The following is a 22,887-nucleotide window of genomic DNA, read 5'->3' as shown; positions in this document are numbered from 1 at the left end:
ACTCCTGGCCTGGGAGCTGTCCCTCAGCTCTTCAGCTCAAAGCGAGTACTTTACCTCTTGAGCAACAGAGCCTCTTCTGATTTTCTGGTGGTTAATTGGAGATAGCCATCTCACCAACTTTCCTGCCCAAGCTGGCTTTGAACTGTAATCCTCAGTTCTCAGCCTCCTGAGTAGCTAGGATTATAACTGTTGGCCAATGGCACCTGGCTAAATTTTAAATATTTCTTTTTAAACATGTGCTGATTGCTTATGCCTATAATTCTAGTACTCAGCAGCTGAGATCTGAGAATCTATTCAAAGCCAGCCAGGGCTGACATATGAGACTATTAACTTCAAAACTGTGGAAGTAAAGGTATGACACAATACTGTCCCAACCTTGAGTTGAAAAACAGAAGCAAGAGCATGAGGCTCTGAGTTTAAACCTCCTTACTAGCACTAAAAATATGAATAAAATAAAAATAAATCCTTGATTTTGCTTAATGAGATATGTTGGGGATGAGAATACAAAGTTCATTTATGACATAACATCTTGTACATCTCATTGTTGCAATGGGTAAACCTGTATCCTTATTTAAATAATTTTTTCCCTTCCCCTCCACAAATTATACCAACATCAAATACAGTGAAAACAGGGGTTATACCATGGGAGAGGGACATACAAAGCAACAAAGAAATCATCTTATAAATATGTTAGAAACAATAGCAAGAAAGAAAGTCCTTATCTTGGGGTTTATTTCACCTATCAACTGACTGTTTCTGCTTGTCTCAGACATATACTAGTTATTGCAAATAAGGGAAACCATGGGACCTATGTTTCTTTGGGCCTGGCTTACTTCACTTAATATCATTTTTCCAAGTCTTTCCATTTCCTAACAAATTGGGCAATGTCATTCTTTCTGATGGGGGTATAGAATTCCGTTGTGTATATATACCACATTTTCTTAATCCATTCATCTGCTGAGGGGCATCGGGGTTGGTTCAGTATCTTAGCCATGGTAAATAATGCTGCAATAAACATAGTTGTGCTGGTAGCTTTAGTATGGTCTTGTTTGTGATCATTCAGGTAAATGCCCAAAAGTGGGATTGCTGGGTTATAGGGGAGCTCTATGTGGAGTCTTTTGAGGAACCTCCATGCTACTTTCCAAAGTGGTTGAACAATTGTTTAAATAAGGATACAGGTGGACTCATTGCAACAATGAGATGTGCAAGACATTATGTTGAAAAACAAACTTTACAACTTTGGTGCGGTGTTGGGGCGTAGAGATGGGAAGGGATGGGAAGGGGAAACAAAACTTTTTAAAGTTCATTTATGTTTCATGTATAGCTTATACACATAACATGAAGGCAATTTTATATGTTAGTTGGGGTGTACTTGCATTTTGACTGATAACTTCATAGAAGGTTACATTTGAAATTTTTCATTTGTGCTATCTTGTCATCTTTCAAAAAGTTTCAAATTTTAGAGCATTTCAGATTTGGGATTTTCAGATTAAACATTTCAAACCTGTATCAGAAGTAACCTAGAGATGATTGATAGTATATAGTGGAGGTGTATAAATTATACATTAATACTATGACATTTTCACTAAGTAAAATGGTACCTGAAGGAACAGATACAACTCTCTCATTATTATTATCATTACCACTCACTGTTCTCTTCCTCCTTCTCTCACAGTAGGAAGGGAAGGGTAAATACTTTCTATAAGGACAAACTGGTAACTAAGTGTATCAGAACTAACGATATATATATATATATATCCCTACTTTCTTCACTAATCATAGTTCGTGTTCCATCCCACCTTTACTTAATCCTAGCTACTCATTCACTCCCTATCCTTTCTGGTGGGACTGGAACTATTCATAGCCATGACATTACTATGAAATTCTGACTACTATTGCAACCCTCATTTAGGAGTCTCTTCTGAATTAACTAACAAGAACTCTATGGCTACTTACTGTACAAGAGAAAGATCTGCCTGCCCTAGTAGTCTTCTGGAGTGGCTGAATAGCTTAGAAGAATGGAAGTGTTATTTGCCCAATGGGGCAGATATTTGACTGATGGAAGGAAAAGAAGACTCAATCCATATTTTCTTTCTCTATATGCCCTATTTTGAGATGCAGCTCCTTCATGTAACCTCTCTTGTGTTATGATACAGTTAAGTAAATGAGCCTGTTTGGTAACTGGTGCCATCACCTTGGTAATACATTTACTTGTATTGTGTCTGCCACAGGTTGTGTTACCCAGAAGCAGACTCAGAGACAATCTACTGTCATGCAATAATAAGTAATTACTATTGGAATCAATTCCTATAGAAGGAAAAGAGAAGAAACAGTTTGAGGAGAAAAAGTGGTTGGTTCTCTAGCCATAAAAGAAATGCAAATCAAAACAACATTGAGATTCTATCTCACCTCAGTTAGAATGGCTATAATCATGAAATCTAATAACAAAGATGCTGGAGGGGATGTGGCCAGAAGGGAACCCTACTGCATTGTTTGTGGGAGTGTAAACTTGGTCAACCACTTTGAAAGCAGTATGGAGGTTCCTCAAAAGACTCCACATAGAGCTCTCTTACGACCCAGCAATCCCACTTCTGGGCATTTACCCAAATGGTCACAAACAAGGCTATACTAAAGCTACCAGCACAACTATGTTTATTGCAGCATTATTTACCATATGGAACCAACCCTGATGCCCCTCAGAAAATGAATGGATCAAGAAAATGTGGTATATTTGTACAATGGAATTCTATGCCTCCATCAGAAAGAATGACATTGCCCCATTTGTTAGGAAATGGAAAGACCTGGAAAAAATTATATTAAGTGCAGTAAGCCAGGTCCAAGAAACCTAGGTCCATGGTTTCCCTTATTTGCAATAACTAGTATAAGTCTAGGACAAGGAGAAAAGGCAATGATGTTAAGTGAAATGAACCCCAAGATAAGGATACAATGGTTTTTTTTCTTTCTTGCTATTGTTTTTAACATATTTAAAATGTACTATGTGATTTTTTTTGTTTCTCTTGTATGTTCTTCTCCCATGGTATAACCCCTGTTTTCACTGTATTTGATGTTGTTGCCCTGAATCTTGTATATATATTTTTCTAATTTGTGGGGACTGGGGGAGAGAAATAACAAAATGCTTACATAAGGATACAGGTGGACCCATGATATGTACAAGACACTATGTTGAAAATGAACTTTACAATTTAGTGGGGGGGGGGAGGAGTTGAGGAGGTGGGCAGGGAAGGGATGGTAGGGGAAAAACAAAGGAGGAGATAACAATGCTCGATAGGAAATGTACTCATTACCTTGCTCATGTAACTGTAGCCCCTCTGTACAATACTTCTACAATAAAAACATATCAAAACAAAAATAAAAAGAATCAGACAAAAAAGAGGTTGAGCTTAATGAATACGTGAGTGATCTAAGAATGGTAGCTTCCAATAATATGAGCCCATCAGAGTCCCTTCCTCTTCACCTGTCTTGATTTAGGATTGCATTCTTTAATAACCAACCTGCCATACATAACCCTCTGGCCCTAAGATGCCATCCTCACTGATCAAAACACTGGATGACCAGTTGAACACATTAGTCCCTTTCAGTCTGGATGAACTGGTAATTCATGTTGACAAGAATAGATACATGTTCTTATATGTTCATGTCTCTTACAGGGCTTGCGTATAGCTTTAAAGTATTAGATCCTCTAGAGTGAGATACCACATAAAAGTGCATTGAACCAAAGGACTTACTTTATAGCAGAAGAAAATCAAGATTAGTACATGGCCATATCAAATACTTCACCTTCCAAAAGGCATTAGCTTGAAAGGACAATGGATTTGTCTGTTGAAGCATCAGCTCAGGAAGATGGCTTGTGAAGAGATCTAAATGGTCTTATTACAACCAAGAGAAAAAGAATCAACACAACCCTACTGCGAAGTGGAGGTGTCTATTTTTACATGATAAGAGAGAGACATGTCAGAAATTTAGGGAATAATCTTGAGAAGAAATGGATGAGAGCCTAGGAGAGAAAAGGTAGGCTATGATATATCCCAACAAAGACCTCAGCTCCACGGAGAACTCCAGAATGGAGATGGCCTTCAAAATTACCGCAAAATGAGCAAGAGAACTAGGCCTCTTGTGTTACTCTTCTGTGAAGGAACTGTTTGTGGTCACTCTGGGATATATGAGATACTACTATGAGCCATCTTCCTTTAGTCAATCCCTGAAAAGTGACAATAGTTGAGGAGTATCTATTGCAGTTCCAGATGTTAAAGTGGAAGACAGCAATTTCTGAAGTGAAATGTATGTAGAACATCACAAAATGTGTTAACTGTCCTCTTTTCTCTACCCACCTTATGCCTGCTTTCTTTAACCCTCAATTTTTGGGGTTTCCACTCAAACAAAGCATCAGATAAGCCTCATACTCTTTTTTTTCTAGATGAACTGAGCTACAAGACCAAAAAGTGTGTGTGTGTGTGTGTGTGTGTGTGTGTGTGTGTGTGTGTGTGTGTGTGTTCTGGTTCTATTTCATAGTCCTAGATGGACCTATTACAAAATGAAATTCTGTACTATAAATGGACTGTATACAATTGATACCACACACCCACATACTAGGCTGCGTGAAAGATGGATTCTTGGACAGAATACTTCTTATGGAGTTCATCTACTCACATGTGAATATTAAAACCATCGCTGGGTCTTTAAGGTTTAGTTTCCAATTTACTATAGAACACAATAACACCTGACTTTTCCAGACCCTCAAATGAAGTCAAGAGTTTGGAAGAACATAATTTATGTCACAACACTTTTTGAAATCGTAAGATTCCTGGTAACACATTCTTATCCTTCCCCAAATATTCTTTTTTTTTTTTTTGTCAGTCGTGAGACTTGAACTCTGGGCTTGAGCACTGTCCCTCAGCTCTTCAGCTCAAGGCGAGCACTCTACCACTTCAGCCACAGCGCCATTTCTGGTTTTCTAGTGGTTTTTTGGAGACAAGCGTCTCACAGAGTTTCCTGCCCCGGCTGGCTTTGAACCGTGATCCTCAGATCTCAGCCTCCTGAGTAGCTAGGATTACAGATGTGAGCCATTGGCATGCGGCCCCCCAAATATTTTCAATAACATACTTAACAATACTGTGTTACAAGGGTCATTGCCATTGTTTCATGGTGCACAAACCCATGCAATGTGGTGTTCCTACAATATCTGGAAGATACTAGCTCAAATATCTCTCTTATCCAAGTATACTCCTGTAATCCTAGCTACACAGGAGGCTGAGAGAGTCTAAGGTTTGAGTCTGAAAGCCAGCCCAAGCTTTAGAAAACTCTATAAGAACCCATCTCCAAAATAGCCAGCAAAGAGCCAAGGTGAAGGACTGGATCAAGTGGTAGACTGCCAGCTCAGGAAACAAGCCAAGAAAATTCAATGCCTTGAGTTCAATGCTAGTCCCCCCCCCAAAAAAAAATAAAACCTTGCTCCCTGTCCCTTTTCTTGATTTTTCCATCCCTGGAGAGTGGAATTTTTCTCCATTGAAGACCCCTTGATCTTTCAGTTAAAGCAACAGATTCAGTGTTGCCCAGGTCCACGTAACATTAACACCTGAATTTCTGAATGGAGCTACATTGACCCATAGTTATGGACAGGTATATGACAGTAAATCAGTACCTTCTCTAGAGAGGAGGAAGGGAGAAGCATCACCAGAAGTAGGGCCAATACAGGAAAACTAGTGTGCAATCTGGGAAACTTTTCATGACTTTCTTGATTCAATGAGATTTGGGGTCCTGGTGGTTAAATAGAAGTCTAACCCGCCAGCAGGAAGCACAAGAATTATGCAATACACGCCACAGAACAGTTCAGCCACAGCTATGCCACCCCTGCCCATGACCCTCATCATTCCACTTCTTTCAGACTTCTTTCCTGTATGTTCACCAATGGTTTCCCTCAGTGTAATTTGTACACGTCCCTCTTTCTTGTGACCTACTTATGAAAAGATGACACTCATATTCATTAGAATACAATTTTTTTGTCCCTTAACTTAAGCTTTACAATTAAAATACTTTCTTTCTGAGTAAGGACAGGAAATTAGAACATGACCCACTCTGGATTAATTAGCCCCCTCTTTTTCTGCCAAGATTTAATTCTACAAGTCTTTTGAAACATAATATATTAGACATGAAGTAACTCGGATTCCTCAAGTACTCCTGGGGGAAGGATGAAAGAAAGTCTTTTTTAACACAAAAATTAATGGGAAAATAATTAAAGGAAACATGTATGATATATTAAAACTAAAAGAAATCATCAGCTGTGGCAAGGAATTATTTCCTATAGCACTGGACAAAGATGCACAGGAGATGTCCAATCTAGACTTACAGGTTTGGACAGGACTAGCCTCTTGGCCTCTCAGCCTCATTCTTTCTAACCCTAGTGCTCTGCATGGCTGTATTATCCCTCAGGGGCTGCTACTGAGTCTGCCAGAGATCCAACAGCAATTACTAGAAGGTTGGGTGCTGACCTAGTTTTAAGTTTTCTGAACCAGTAAAGCTAATTTGATTTAGTGCTCTCTTTTCAATAATACAAACTTCAATGATGTTTCAGATTAATCAATTCCATCCATCAAGACCACTGAACGCTCCCTAAGCAGACCAATGGTGAACTGAATTGCATAGGCCATCGAGTATGTGCTGCTATGGTACATTCTTTATGGAATGCACCATAAGAAAGAAAATACATAAATGACCACAGAGTTACATAGTGCCATTTGTAATCCATCAATCGAAAAGATGTAGCAAAATGCCAAGGATCCAAGCCTAAGGCCATACAGATAGCTTAAATTTTAAGATAAATTAAAGAGCTTCCAAATACTAATTCTGTGCAATATAGAGGCATAAGATGTCACAGATAGAGCAGACCTTAGAAATGATAGGGTGCTACAATTTCCAAACTGAGTGGGGTAAACTGAATACACATTTGCACACAAAAATCCCAAAAGATCTTCAAAAATCTGTAAAAGTGACCTTTAATCCAAGAAGCTATTAAGACTATAACATGAATACTGTGTGTTAAAAAACCTTTTTTATAAATATTTCATAAATTCTATGAAGCCATTCCACAGTTGTGACAGTATCAATTCGGAAGTAGTTCAGTACAACGAATATCAGAAAAATAATGTTTTTCTTTTGGGGAGCTACTTATAATTTAACACAAAGCTTCTCAGTCTGGATTAATTTAACTGATCAAAACTACATTAATGAAAGAAAAAAATAGGAGTTTGATAACTGTGTGGGTCAGTTCATCTTTCATGCATCCACAACCTTAGATATACCTTTAGAACTAGCTGGTCTGACTGTATTTTATATTACTCACTAATGATGGTGTGAAGAAAGGCAGAAAAATGGGCCAAGGATGGTTTGGGGAATTAATGTATGACTTTCTTATATGAGTCAAACATTGTATTCATTCCTTTATTTTTAGTGATCTAATCAGTAAACATATGTTGAGGGATAATGAATTTTCTAGTTCAGTGAGCTTCAACTATTATGTAGGCTATGTGGTGAGGAAATAACTATTCATTAGAATCATTGGGGAGCTTAAAAAAGTGTGTTGGGCTGGTGTTCTGTAAATCAATGCAGACTGAAAATATAATAGAGTCTGAATGGGCTGTGAGCTGTTCTCAGAAATGCTTTAAAATTTACCAGCTCATTCTGATAAGTGTCTCTCCCCACATTTCCAATGAATTTGTTGATTAAACAAACAAACACCAAAACCGAGTCCTAGAGAGGGTCTAGCTTAGTAAAAAGCCACACGACTAATGCAATGGAGAACCAGGCATCCTTATCCAAATCTTCTGATTCCAAATTCAGAACTCTTTTTTTCCCCAAATTCAGAACTCTTTTATATGAAGTCACTTTCTTTAGTTTAGAACATAATCTATGTGCTATAAAATTTAAGAGCTATGTGAGTTCCTTCACCTCAGTGTCTTGCTTATAGGTAGTACCAATCCAGTAATTTGAAAAAAAAAAGATTGTAATTTGAAAAAGCAGATTGTAAGTTTCTTCAAATGTTAAGATGCACCGCTACCATCATGGCATAAGGATGCAACCCTAGTACTAAGGAGGCAGAGGCAAGAGTATTGTGAGTTCAGTGCTAACCTGGGCTACAGTGAGAACCAGTCTTAAAATCAAGCAAACAACCAAACAAGAAAATATTTTGGTACAGAAGAGTTTTCTTAGAAAGAGCCTAGAGTTGAATCAGCTTTTAATGCAATTTGACAATTTCTGCGTTGTAGTTGGTTAGAAAACTTACATTTCATGTCATAATATGATTGGGCTTAGAAGTTCTAATTGTACTTTCTTTTGTTTTATATTTACAATTTTTGGGATAGTGAGGAAATTCAATAGTTGTTTGCAATTTTTGTTTTCTATTTCTCCACTGATTGGTTGTTTATACCTCTGATTGAGGTCATCATTGCTGCATTTACTCTGGAGGAACAACAATGTATTATTATTATTATTTTGCTTTAGGAATTCAATCTTCTTTTAAAATAGAAGAATTTACTACATATTTGTGTAGATATATTGCATCTTTAGTGTTTTTTAAATTGTAGGTGCCTATTTTTGTCTGTTTTTGTTTTCGGCTACATAAAGGATTTCCTTGAATATTGCTTGTAGGGCAATAATGTACTAGAGTGATTTCATATAGATTTCTGGAACCCATGTGTGCATGTCTTTCATTTTATGGCTTCAGAGATAACTGGTTGTTGTACCCTGCAACATGCCATTCTGGGACTATTCTCAGCATGAAAATCAGAAGATGCTGCATATCTGAGAAATTTTTAATGAAAAACTAACTTGTTAAACATTTAGCCATTGCACAATTTAATGTTAGCAATAATCTCTCTGAGCTTATATTTTCTGAAAATGTTATTATTTCATTTAAATATTTTGAAAAAATATTTAATGATGAAACATAATGAAAAGTATAACTCTTTATATCATATTAAAATTACTAAAAATATGTGATGAAAATAAAATTATAAAAGCTCCCAAGGAATTAAAAAAACATTATGTAGAGGAACAAAGAGAATAAAGCACATTTATCAGAAAATCTGGCCCAAACACAATGGAGTATCATTTAAAATTATTTTTTTAAACCCGAGTCAAGAGTTTTCTGCCTATAAAAAAGTCTTTTTAGGAGAATAATATCTTCCTTATATATAAGAATTGGGAAATTGGCATCCAAGGAAAAATTCAGAATGTCCTGGAGAGTCATCAAATTTCTGTCCAATGCACCAAAGAATCTTCTTTGCATGAGGGACTGAGGTACGACTTATTAGAAAGAAGCATTTTAAGAAAAATAGAAATCAGTTTGATCCAGTGAAAAGTCTAATAGGAATGGAGGCAGAGATAATACTAGTATAACTATAATCTAAGTCACTTAGATGATACACATGGACAAGTTCACATCAGACTTTTATCTGAGTTCAGTGGTTTTTAAAAAAACATCCTGATAGTATTTAGGTCCCATGGTTTCCCTTATTTGCAATAATTAGTACATGTCTGAGTCAAGCAGAAAATGTCAGATAAGTTGATATTAGGTGAAATGAACCACAAGATAAGTATTCAAATGTTTTTGCTTTCATGTGATTGTTTCTAACATATTTATAAGATGATTTCTTTGTTGCTTTGTATGTCCCTCCCCCAAAGTATAACCCCTGCTTTCACTTTAGTTGATGTTGGTATAATTTGTGGAGGGGGAGGGAAAAAATAAATCATTTAAATAGGGATACAAGTGGACCCATTGCAACAATGAGATGTACAAATCGTTATGTCGAAAAACGAACTTTACAACTTTGGCGGGGGAGGGAGGATGGAGATGGGAAGGGATGGGAAGGAGAAACAAAGGAGGAGGTAATAATGCTTGATAAGAAATGTACTTATTATCTTTCCTATGTAATTGTAACCCCTATTTTCACAATAAGAAAACTGAAAGATATATCATTTCAAAAGATCTTATGTGTTAAGCATTAATCAAGACCATACTGACTTTGTTAAACTAACGTACTGAAATACCATATCCCAATTCATTCCCTGTGATAATGTTCTACATTGTTTTATAAATGTGGAAATCCCCTTAAATATTAATGGTATCTTCACTAGGGATGCAGGTGAAAGGAGCTCTGGGAGAACAGCTGGAAGGGAATAGTTCCTACTTAGTAGAAAAACATCAGTGTTAGGGAGATACTCCAGTGACACATCTAGGAATGTTAGAAAAGAAATTCAAATTAATTATAAATCCAACACTCCTTCTCCTTCCCACCACAGCATACATAACACTTCACACACACACACACAAACACACACACACTCACAAATACACAAGCAAACATGGTTCGAGAGGTTAATGAATATGAACAAACCCTTCTACAAAGAACAAGCTGATAATAAGGAACTATAGAAACATTATGTGACCTGGTGACACACCAAAATTCCTTTTGCATTGGGGAGGATTCAGCCATTCATCCCACAAATATTTATTGAACACTGTGTGCAAAGCTCTGAACAAGTACCTAGGGTTAAGAGGATCTTGACATGGCTGGAGTTAGCCTAACCGTAAAGAAAATGGAGCACATGGCCACATTAGCAGTTGGGGATTAAGTTCATCTTTATACTTTAATCAAGTGGATTGCTTGTTCTTTACTCATCTATTACCATCACATTCAACTTGATATCTGATTTTCTTAGTAAGCACCGCTTTTTTTTAGCTAATTATAAATCCTGGGGGTCAAAGGTCGCATATTATTATAAACTTCAAGTCAAGGGAGGACAAGGGAGGACAATGTGTGGGAAAATTCCAGGAATGTTCTCTGTAATGGAGGATTATTGAATATTGAATGAAATAGATGTTTTGACCCCCTGGATCTCTGTGCCAGGCCCCACTAGAGTCACGTGACTTCTTTGTATAAAAGGAGTTGCCCACAAAAAAAATGAGGTGTTTAGATATTGACTATAAATTCCTCTAAATAGCTGGTCACAATGGCTATAATTATTATGGCCTATAATTCTAGTTACTTAAGAGATCAAAAGGGTCATAGTTTGAGACAATGTTAGTTTCTTTAGGCTCTATACAACCACTGAATGTGTAGACATATTGGTATATGCCTGTGTTCTAGCTGTGCAGGGAGTATAAACAGGAGAATTGTGGCACATGGTAACCAAAGCATAAACACAAGACCTTATTTGAAACATTATGAAAGCAAAAGGGCTGAGAATGTGGCTCAAGTGGTAGAACGCCTGCCAAGCAAGTTCAAGGCACTGAGTTCAATTCCTCGCACTGTAGTACTGCCAAAAAATAAAATAAAATTGAAAACATTTGAGCTACTTATTCTATCTAGGCAAGATTTCGTTCTCTTGCAGCTACTTTCTGAAGCTGTCCATATGTTTCAGGGTGGCCATATGTGGCATAGAAACACCTGTCTCTGGAGCTCTCTGACATCAGGTGATAATAGTCCAGGTGCACCCATGACACAGAGGTAGCTTACCTTCTGCATCCTCTTCTTTATTCTCCTTGCAGCACCTGTCTTATTGTAACACGTTAGTGCCTGAATTCAGCAAGCATTTGTGCATATTTCCAATATGCCAGCTGCCATAATCCTGGTGACATTCTATAATTAGCTGCAAGTTGATAAAGGAAAAAAGAGACATTCTGCACAAACACGTGTAGTCTGAAGTTATCAGCACTGTGGTACATAAATGATTAGCTTGCTTGCTCAGTTAATATACTTACCCTATATTTCAGGAATGTTGGTAGTTACTGCAGTTGAAAAAAGCAATTGTTGAACTGAACAAGCAAACTCACTGGTTGCATAACTACTTAAAATAAAAGAGAAAATAATAAGCTAAATCCTGGTCCAGATTAAATAGAAATTCTAGTGGAATAAGCAGACAAGAAATAATAAGCAAAGTACTATGTCATGATATTCCTTATTGCCAACCAGATTCTACCATGTTGGAATTCCATGCTACAGGCCTCCTGGTGCATGGAATATCTTCATTCATGTTTCATAATCTTATATATATATAAAATATTCTCCCATTTCTAAGCTGGCTTAAAGGTTTCTTCCATTCCTTAAAGCTCAGCTCGAAAGACAATGCTCCTTCCAAGGTAAACCCAGGAAAAGTTCATCTTCTTACCTCTATATTGCTGGAACACTTTGTACACTGGGTTTCAATTTCTGCATGTGTAATAGTGAAGTACAAATGTTTCTCAAGAGAAGGGACCATAAGAGATTCATGCTTCCCATGCCCTCTCTGCCTGTGCAAAACCATCAACCAAAGTAACAACAATGTCACAAACAACAAGTGGCAACTGTGCACTAGTACTGTGCTGAGTAAATTCCAAATAACCACTTGAGGCATATATTTCATTATGACATCTCCTTTATAACTGCGAAATCTGAGACCCACAAATGTTGTGTGATTTGTTAAAGGTCAAAAAATTAATAAGATGGTTGAAGGGATGACTTAGTTGATAGAGCACTAGCCAATGTGCAAAAGTAGCATGTACTAAGCTCGAATCCTGATCTCAGACCTTAAAAAAAAAAGAAAAAGAAAGAAAGAAAAGAAAACTAGTCAAGAATCAATACTTGAATAAAGGTATCAATTGCAATTTTGTTTTATTATAACAAAGAACTTTATACTGAAGTGATAATTCTTAAAATTGGATAATCCCAGAAATATTAATGTTTTCATAAACATCTGATTAAATTTTTTAAATTTATTTTTACATTTTTATTTTTATTTATTTATTTATTGCTGGTCGTGGGGCCTGACCTCTGGGCTTGGGAGCTGTCCCTCAGCTCTTCAGCTCAGGGCCAGTGCTCTACCACTTGAGCCACAACCCCACTTCTGGCTTTTTCTGCTTATGTAGTGCTGAGGAATCGAACCCAGGGTCTCATGCATGCAAGGCAAGCACTTCATAACTGAGCCACCTTCCCAGACTTATTTTTACATTTTTAAGGTACTGAGATTCAAACCCAAGATCTCATACAGAGAAGAGATAAGACAGTTACTCTACCACTCAACTACATTCCAGCCCCCCCTTTTTAAAAAAAATTGAAGATTACCATTATCATTATTGAAGCTGTGAAGTCCAGCTACCTATCAAGTTACATAGGCCTGAATAATGTACTGTGTTAAAATTTATCCGACCCAGCAAGTCCATTCTACAGCTACTAGCACAAGTATGTTTATTGCAGCATTATTTACGATAGCTAAGATATGGAACCAACCCAGATGCCCCTCAGCAGATGAATGGATCAAGAAAATGTGGTATATATATATACGCAATGGAATTCTATGCCTCTATCAGAAAGAATGACATTGCCCCAATTGTTAGGAAATGGAAAGACTTGGAAAAATTATATTGAGTGAAGTAAGCCAGGCCCAAAGAAACATAGGTCCCATGGTTTCCCTTATTTGTAATAAATAGTATAAGTCTGAGACAAGCAGAAAAGGTCAGATAAGGTGATGTTAGGTGAAATGAACCCCAAGATAATGAATCAAATGGTTTTTCTTTCTTGCTATTGTTTCTAACATATTTATAAGATGATTTTTTGTTGCTTTGTATGTCTCTCCCCCAGGGTATAACCCCTGTTTTCACTGTATTTAATGTTGGTATAATTTGTGGAGGGGAAGGGAAAAAACATATCGTTTAAATAGGGATACAGGTGGACCCATTGCAACAATGAGATGTACAAGACGTTATGTCGAAAAACAAATTTACAACTTTGGCGCAGAGGGGAGGCCAGGGGGGTCAGGACGGGGTGGGAGGGTATGGGAGGGTAAATGGGAGGGGGTGGTAAGGGGAAACAAAGGAGGAGGCAACAATGCTTGATAAGAAATGTACTCATTATCTTGCCCATGTAATTGTAACCCCTCTGTACGGTATTTTCACAATAAAAAAAATAAAATTTAAAGTATTGATAATGGACATGAAGGAATTCTGAGGCACATAATTCTCAGAGGAACACTTGCAAACTTTAACCTCTATATGTTTCCTTAACCTGTCATATTTTATCTCCAGTTTCAAAGACAACTACTATAAGGAAATGAAGTGAAGGACTTAGGGACAGCCATGATACTTAAAAATAGAAGATTGCAGGATGTTTTTTGTTTTTGTTTATTTATTTATTTATTGTGAGAATACCATACAAAGGAGTTACAATTCCATGGGCAAGATAGTGAGTACATTCCTTATCAAGCATTGTTGCCTCCTCTTTGTTTCTGTTTTTGTTTTTTTAAATGATATGATGGTTCCTTTCCTCCCATAGCACAGGGCACTAACTTTATAACCAGAGCTGACATTCATCAGGACGAAGATGAAAGAAATAGTAGCTTCTTTTTCATAGTTAACACAGAAGAGTTGAATCAAAAAGGTTTCCAACATGTGATTTATTCAGTTTGCCTGTTTTACAAAATATTGGGGTTTCCTCATCAACCTCAACCTTTCCTTTTGAATGTCTTTTTTTTTTTGGTCAGTTGTGGGTTTTGAACTCTGGGCCTGGGCACTGTCCCTCAGCTCTTCAGCTCAAGGCTAGCACTCTACCACTTGAGCCACAGTGCCACTTTGAGTATTTTCTGCTTATGTGGTGCTGAGGAATCAAACCCAGGGCCTTGTGCATGCAAGGCAAGCACTCTCCCACTGAGCCACCTTCCCAGCCCCTGTATTATACAATTTTAAACTCCATCAACTATCAAGTCCAGCAGCATCTTCAGCTACAGTATGTTAGGACTGGAGAAAGCTGGCTCCTTTACATTAGCCCGAACATTTAGGAGGAACATTAGCATCATGTAGTCATGGTGATGAAAGCAACTGATGGGTTCCTGAAGATTAAGATAAACAGTCATCATCCTTAACCTTAAAATGATCACCTACCACAGGCAGTCAGAGAAGCTTCTGTGCTTTATCTTTGTCTGACAAGGATCCCAAGGTTTACTTATGTATCAGTCAGTCTTTCCAGGAAGGATTTTATGAAATGACAGTAATTGTCAAGGATCTGGTACCAGCCGGCTCTGTTGCTTTATCAGGGTTTTACAGATTGTGTCATCTTTTCATTTTGTATAACAACCACCATGAACTCTGTCCCTAAAATAATGCTGCTGCTCTCTGACAAGTTTCTTCTCTTCCATTCTCAGACATTCTACACATTCATTCCTAGTTAGGAATTAACATTTAATGATTTAATATTCAACTATTAAATCAATGATAATGCATAATAATGTTTTCAGATTATACTTAACAAAGGAATAAAAATAAACATGAGCACATTGATTCATGAGTAGTTGTTGAAGCTAACATTTTCAATTTCATTTTCTTGACTTTTTCAATGCACACTGAATATTGATATGCAGGTACTATCTGTATGTGTCCTCTGTATCCAAAAGCAAGTAGTCACGGCACCCATAGTCACTTTTCCTTAGGTATAATATTTTAAATGTATTGTTTTGGACTCTCAGCACCTTTTTTCTGCTGATACGACTAAACCCTATTCTTTTGGACAGCAGCTCTTCCTTTGCATTCTAGCTCTGTGGTTTTATAGGAAGCTGCCACACACAATCCCATCTCTTGTTCCAAGCTTATCAATCACATTGTTACCTTCTCTCATCAGCAAGCAACCTGATTGGCTGGAGTAAAGCCCAATCAGAAAATATCTCAAAGATTGTTTTTTTAAAAAACAAGATCTATGTTACTTTGGGGAGCTGATTGAGCGATGAAGAGAAGTATCTCAGATGATGGAGCTAAGAAGGTTTTGAGTCAGAAAGGTGGGCAGTCATGTACCTAGGCAGAGAGACAGCATCAGAAACATTCAAAGAGTCATCATTGAGAGGTGTTTGTTCAGTAGCAACTTCAAGTCTGAGAACTACCCCCAATGTAAGCCACTGCCCACAGTCAGGGTGAATTTTACTATGGAAAAGTTACACCTATGTATTTACACAGATGTATGAAACAGCTGAAAGCCTTTAACTTCTTCGAATCAGTGTTAGAATTCAACATGCAGCTTCAGTTTTCCTTTTTATTTTTATTAAAACAGAGATCAACAGTTTAAGATGAAGAAGTCAAGAGATAGAGACACAGCACCGTTTTTGCAAGAATTTATTGAGAAGCTATCAACATTCTATTAAGTTTATGTGCAAGGTTAGAAAGATCAAAGAACCTGTGCATGCATCTTGGAAGGGACACACTCAGTCATTTCATTTCCATAGACTTCTTTACAGTTCACCATCTATCTAAAAATAAATAATTATGTATTAAAATTGACTTGCCATTTTTTAATGAAGCAAAACATTATAAAGATCCATGGATTTGAAGTCTCCGTGTGAGCCTGTGGTTTTCCTTTTTTTTTTTTTTTTTTTAATGTTCTCAGAACCAACAACAAAAAGCAATGTTTTCAGTTTCAGACAATGAAACTGCTACACTTGATTCACTTCTTGGTTTCATCGCAGAGATTTATAGTGTGCATGGTTGCATTATCTGTATTTGAACTTAAATCTTTCCAAATAAGATTGCAATTCTGAAGTATGAACACAGTTCTGTAGCTGTTCAAAGCTCTCCTAAGTCTTCACAGCTTGATGTCATGAATCATCCGATAGTCTAACAGTTTAAATAGATTACTACTCTTTGAACTCCTGGCATCCAATTTAAACACTGGGTTTTTTTTCAAATATATAGCAACAAACACTCTTGATAGAACTAAAATTCTATTGCTATGCCATAGTTTATCCACATTTTGTTAATCATCTAGACAATTCCAGAAAAGTTTTCCTGGGACACTTCCATAGTCATTTATCTTGTTTGTCCATGGCTCATTCCATGTTATGACTGCAGAGTTTAGTATTTGCAATGGAGAATGTACACAAGCTGCAAAGTCCAACAACTCTCTGCCTTGTCCTTTAAGGAAAAAAAGTTTATCTATTCAAATTTGTCTGGAAATTTTGTAATTTAGTGGGATTTTTTTGGTTGTTGCTGTTGTTGGCTTGTCAATAACATGATTAGAAAGTAGAAAATTCCCATTCGTGCCCTCTTCATTTTCTTTGGAGTATTTAATCCCTGAATTATTATGGCTCACAGATTAGCATCACCATTATGGGCTATAAATCTGCCTACTTGATGAAGAATATGTAAAGGGCAATGTAATTAAAATATAATAAATAGAATTCTTGATATGCTGAGGGAGTGGGTAGGAGTGGGTTCAAAAGGAGATGAAAGTACTTTCCATCATTCATAAACTTTAACCTTGCTTGGGGTAAAGTGAGCCACATCACGATACAGTACAAGCAGAGTTTTAGAATCAAAACTCAGCACATACCCTGGCTTTTCCAACTGTGAGCTCTAGCTTATCCTCTGCCTGCCACAGCTCCTCCTCTGCCATCTGGAGATAATAATCCGTCCATTTCATTGTGTTGTCAAGATAATCACGTTCTAGTAAAATGACTATGATTAACCTTGTCCCTGGGACAACATCTTATATCCTGCTATATATAATTTTAAAAGGAGTTAACAAGACTTAAGAAAGAAAAGAATAGAAGAAAGGAGGAGAAATAGAATTTAAGTCATCAAAAGAAAGAAGTTTTTTTTCCCCTGCATTACTGACTTACCCTTCAATCACTAGAGCTAAACAATCTTTCTTCATTTAGAAACAAGAGCAAATGCTTCAAATATGAAGTGCCTTCCTAACTCAAATTATTTAGAAACTTTAGGATTTGCTTGTTAGTTCGAGAAAATGGAATTTCTTACTTGTACTCAGGAATCATTTCAATCTTCAAAGATCCAGAATGAGATGTGAATTCATCCTCTGTGCATGTATACATATGAGCCTTTAGCTGATTTCATAAGCTCTTGGTGGATATTTACTTTTGAGTAGAAATGAGCTGTTGCTTGGAAAATTGGTCTGCAAACCCATTACTGTAGTGGACTTATTTTCATTTATTTCCCAACAGGTAATGGGCAGTAGTTGGATTATTGGAAAATAATGTTTTCTTGAGACTAGATACTGCCTCATTTACATGTAAATATTTTTCTACATCTTAGATAGAAATATAATCTAAGGCTTGTGGTATATACAGCATTTAATTATTGGTTTTTCTTCTAATAAGATAATAAAAATTTTTAAAATCATATATTCTTTCTTGACATCACAAAAATTTTAAGTTCTTAACTCTTTTAGCAGTAACACTATTTTATTCATGCAGTTATCAATTGACTTAAGTATTTGTTAAGTTCCTCTTTATGTTAGATGACTGTTAGTATCACAGATACATATATAGAATGAAGAAATAAATAAATAAATTTGTCTCCAAAATGCTTACAACCTCATAAAAACACAGAGGCACACAGGAAGAATTCTTTCTATTCTGCTGAGAGAGGAGGAATACCTACATACCCTGGAAATGTGTCTGAGGAAGAAAAGGTGAACTTCCCACAAAGAGAATGTTTAACTAAGCCTTTAAAAACCATGGAAAACATGCCAGGCAAGGAATTACATGCATCAAAGCCAGCAATGTACAAATTGTGGAGTGTTGGAGGGTGGAGAATTGGCTCAGTATTCTCAAAATATAAAGTGTAACCACCTGATTTATACATGAAGTGGGGAGAAGGGCTGAATATACGTGAGCAGATGGGAATAGAGGCAAGAAATGGACCTGATCATGGAAGAATTTGTCAAGCAAAACTCTCCAGATTTTATTTCAAGGTAATCATAAGCCACTGAACAATTTGGGCCTGGAGGAGTGGTCGTCTTAAATGTCACTTCAGCAGCTTCTGAGATAAGGCTGAAAGTGGTGCAATCGGAGAGAAGACAACAATGCTAAACATGCAAATGGTGCTATTTCATGGGCATGAGACACACATGTGAATATGGAAATAAACAAAAATTCTTTAATGAGGCAGTGCCCATGAAGTACAGGAAGTGATGAGATGTAGACTGTAAAGGTAAAATAAGTCTCTTGCCTAGACTACTGAGTTAAGAAACAATTATTTGCAAGATACGAAATTTAAGAAGGAATTCATAGGGTCAAAATGTGGGATTGAAGTAAGGAGGTCAGGTCTGGCCAGCACCATATTGGCCACATATTGGATATTAGGGTCTGGCATCTTGTCTTCATGCTGGGGGAAGAAAACCCACTGCCCATGACCCGCCTCCCAGGTGACAGGTGTGCCCAGATCCCTTATTAACTATAATAAAGACTCCAGTATTCTATTTCAAAATGTGGCTTCTGGGATGATTCACCTTACAACAGGATCACAATAGAAGACAGTAACTTCTGGCAGAGACAACATTATTCCGGGTGACCTAAGGAAAGATAAGTAAATAAAAAATGCACATCTGAGACATACCAACAAAGTTTGGACAAAAAAATCAGGGAGTGAAAGACATTTAGGTGACATTTGATTTTTTTTGTGCATGAATGAAAACACATAAAGAAATGTCAATGTAAGGAGAAAAGGGGAGTAAAATGAAACCCTGAAAAGCTTCAGGAAAAAAAAAAAGAAGATTGAACACTAATTGAAGGATCTCATCTAGGAGACCAATTTTGGAAACATTGTGTCATATTTTTGTTTCTCATTTTGATTTTGATTTTGGAGACAAGGTCTTGGTATGTAACTCAAGCTGGCCTGAAACTTGCTATTTAGGGAAAGGCTTTGATGTTGTTTTGTTTAGTCAGTACTGATTCTTGATTTCAGGGCTTTGTGCGTATTGGGCAAATGTTCCAAAACTTGAGCTATAGTCCAAGCACATTAAGATAAAGATTTCTAGGAAAGGTTACATCAGCAAGAAACTTGACTATAAAGAGAAGATTCAAAAGTTAAAGAAGGAGAAAAGCAATATTTTGGATAAGAGAGAAAAAAATCAATCAAATTTGGGATGTTGGAGACATATAATAAACAGCTACTGATTAGCAAAGTCCTATGCATGTTATTTAACTTGAAATGGACAATTTCAAAATCCACAATTTAATAGGGAAAATGGTGAATGATTCCATGAGATGTTAATCAAACTGAGTGCATAATGGAAAGGTTTGGCCTACTTTTAGTAGTATCTTAAAGTTAATTTTCAAGTCACCTTTTCTTATGAAAATAAGAGCACTAGTTGGCCAGATGCAAAGAGCATTTGCATGGTAGAATGTCTATGCATTAGAAGGAAGCACTGCTCTAGAGATCATAAACTCTTTTGATGTAACACAAGCTCCATCATAACCTTGTTAATTTATGATGTACTTGCTTTTAATTGAGGGTAACATTTTAACAAAATGTGTGCTTTAAGGTGGGTGATACCTACATAACACTAGACAGTGAGGTCTTCAAGAAGCAACTCCACAAGCAAAAAAATTCTGAGATTTTCAGTCACCTTAGTTTCTCACACATGCTGCTTCTGTCTCTACTGAGATAGCTTTACCTATCTCATCCCAGAGCAGTGGGGTCAATGGTTCATGACTGGGACAGAGGTCACAGCTAAAACCTTCCATTAAGTCAGACCTGGGTAGTTGTTTAAGTCGTTGAGCCAACATTCGAGTTGTACAAGTGTTAGAAGGAGATGGAGGTATTCATTGGAGAAACAAACCTAAAATTCGTAGAAACTTTAGAAGAGCTGCTCACCAAGCAGTCACCTGAAAAACTATTGATCTAAGTACCTTGCCTGGTGAGATATAAAAGCAACTGTCTAAGGCATAGATCCTAATCTAGAGGATATAAACAATCTACACTAGGAAAATACACCTAGAAAATATGTAGTGATGCATATATTTGCTCAATTTATAACCTACATTATATTGTTAATCCAACTACAACATAGAATTTCAAATTAAACAAAAGCCTGGATGTATTTTTCAATGTATTTCATGAAGTGACTTTTTCAGTTAACGTTTGTGTATTTGTTCTTATGCAGTTAGTCATTTTCATAAATAGTTCACTATAACTAATGGAATCTGCTCCTACTTTAAAGAAATTTTATCAAATACTTTCTAATAAAATCTACATGCCTATATTATAGAAATATCTATAGATAGATAGATGATAGATAAATAAATAGATTTCATTTATGAGTAATTCAATAAAGATTGGAAGGAATCCCAAATGACAAACCTCGGTATTATTATTTTTCCCATATGTATATTTATTGTAAAAATACTGTACAGAGGGGTTACAGTTACATGAGTAGGGTAAGGAGTACATTTCACAGTGAGCATTGTTACCTCCTCCTTTGTTTTTCCCCTACCCTTTCTTCCCTTTCCTCCCTACCTCCTCAACACCTCCCTTCCCCACCTCTCCTCCCCGAAATTGTAAAGGTCGTTTTCAACATCCTGTCTTGTACATCTCATTGTTACCATGGGTCAACCTATATCCTTATTTAACCATTTTGTTTTATCCTTTCCCCTCCCCAAATTAGAGAAATGTATATACAAGATGCAGGGCACTGGAATCAAATACAGTGGAAACAGGGGTTATACCATGGGGAAAGAACATACAAAAGAAACCAAAGAATCACATAGTGCATTATAAGTGCCTTAAAAAACAATAGCAAGAGAATGGCTATAAACAAGAAATCTAATAACAACAGGTGCTGGAGGGGATGTGGCCAAAAGGGAACCCTACTGCATTGTTTGTGGGAGTGTAAACTTGTTCAACTACTCTGGAAAGCCATATGGAGATTCCTCAAAAGCCTCCACATAGAGCTCTCCTATGACCCAGCAATCCCACTTTTGGGCATTTACCCGAAGAATCACAAACAAGGTCATACCAAAGCTACCAGCACAACCATGTTTATCGCAGCATTATTGACCAAAGCTAAGATATGGAACCAACCCAGATGCCCCTCAGTAGATGAATGGATCAAGAAAATGTGGTACATATATACAATGAAATTCTATGCCTCCATCAGAAAAAATGACTACCTCTTTTGTTAGGAAATGGAAAGACTTGGAAAAAATCATGTTAAGTGAAGTAAGCCAGGCCCAAAGAAACAGAGGTCCTATGGTTTCCCTTGTTTGCAGTGACTAGTACATGTCTAGGACAAGCAGAGTAGGCCAAAACCTATGTACATACAACCATATATGAGATAATGCTAAGCAAAATGTATCCCAATTCAGGGACACAAGAGTTTTTTCTTTTTCTCTTTCTTGTTAGTGTTTTTAATGTCCTTACAATACACTATGTGATTCTTTTGTTTCTATTGTATGTTCTTCCTGCATGGTATAACCCCTGTTTTCACTGGATTTGATGCTGGTGCTCTGCGACTTGTATATATATTTTTGTAATTTGGGGAGGGGAATGGATATTGCAAAACACTTAAATAAGGATGCAAGCTGGCCCATTGTGACACTGAGATGTACAGGACACTATATTGAAAATGAACTTTACAATGTCGGGGGGGGCAGGAGAAGTTGGGGAGATGGGGAGGGAAGTGATGATAGGGGGAAAATAAAGGAAGAGGTAACAATGCTCGCTATGAAATGTACTCATTACCCTATTCATGTAACTGTAACTCTTCTGTACAACATATTTCAATTTTAAAAAAATTAATAAAAAGTTTGAAAAACCAACAAAAATAGCAAGCAAGATAAAACCACTTGTGTCTCTGTCTTGGGGTTCATTTCGCTTAATATATGGTCATATGTACATAGCTTGTGATCTTTTTTGCTTGTCTTGACATATACTAGTTAATGCAAATAAGGGAAATCATGGGACCTATGTTTCTTTGGGCCTGGCAGTATTTTCATGGCAGATTAAAAATTGTTTATTTGCTGGGCACCAATGGCTCATGCCTGTAATCCAAGCTACTCAGGAGGCTGAGATCTGAGGATCACTGTTCAAAGCCAGCCCAGGCAGGAAAAATTATAAGA

Source organism: Dipodomys spectabilis, unplaced genomic scaffold, assembly GCF_019054845.1.
Source record: "Dipodomys spectabilis isolate Male_0828 unplaced genomic scaffold, ASM1905484v1 ptg000197l, whole genome shotgun sequence".
Taxonomy (NCBI): domain Eukaryota; kingdom Metazoa; phylum Chordata; class Mammalia; order Rodentia; family Heteromyidae; genus Dipodomys; species Dipodomys spectabilis.
This window is presented reverse-complemented; position numbering follows the sequence as displayed.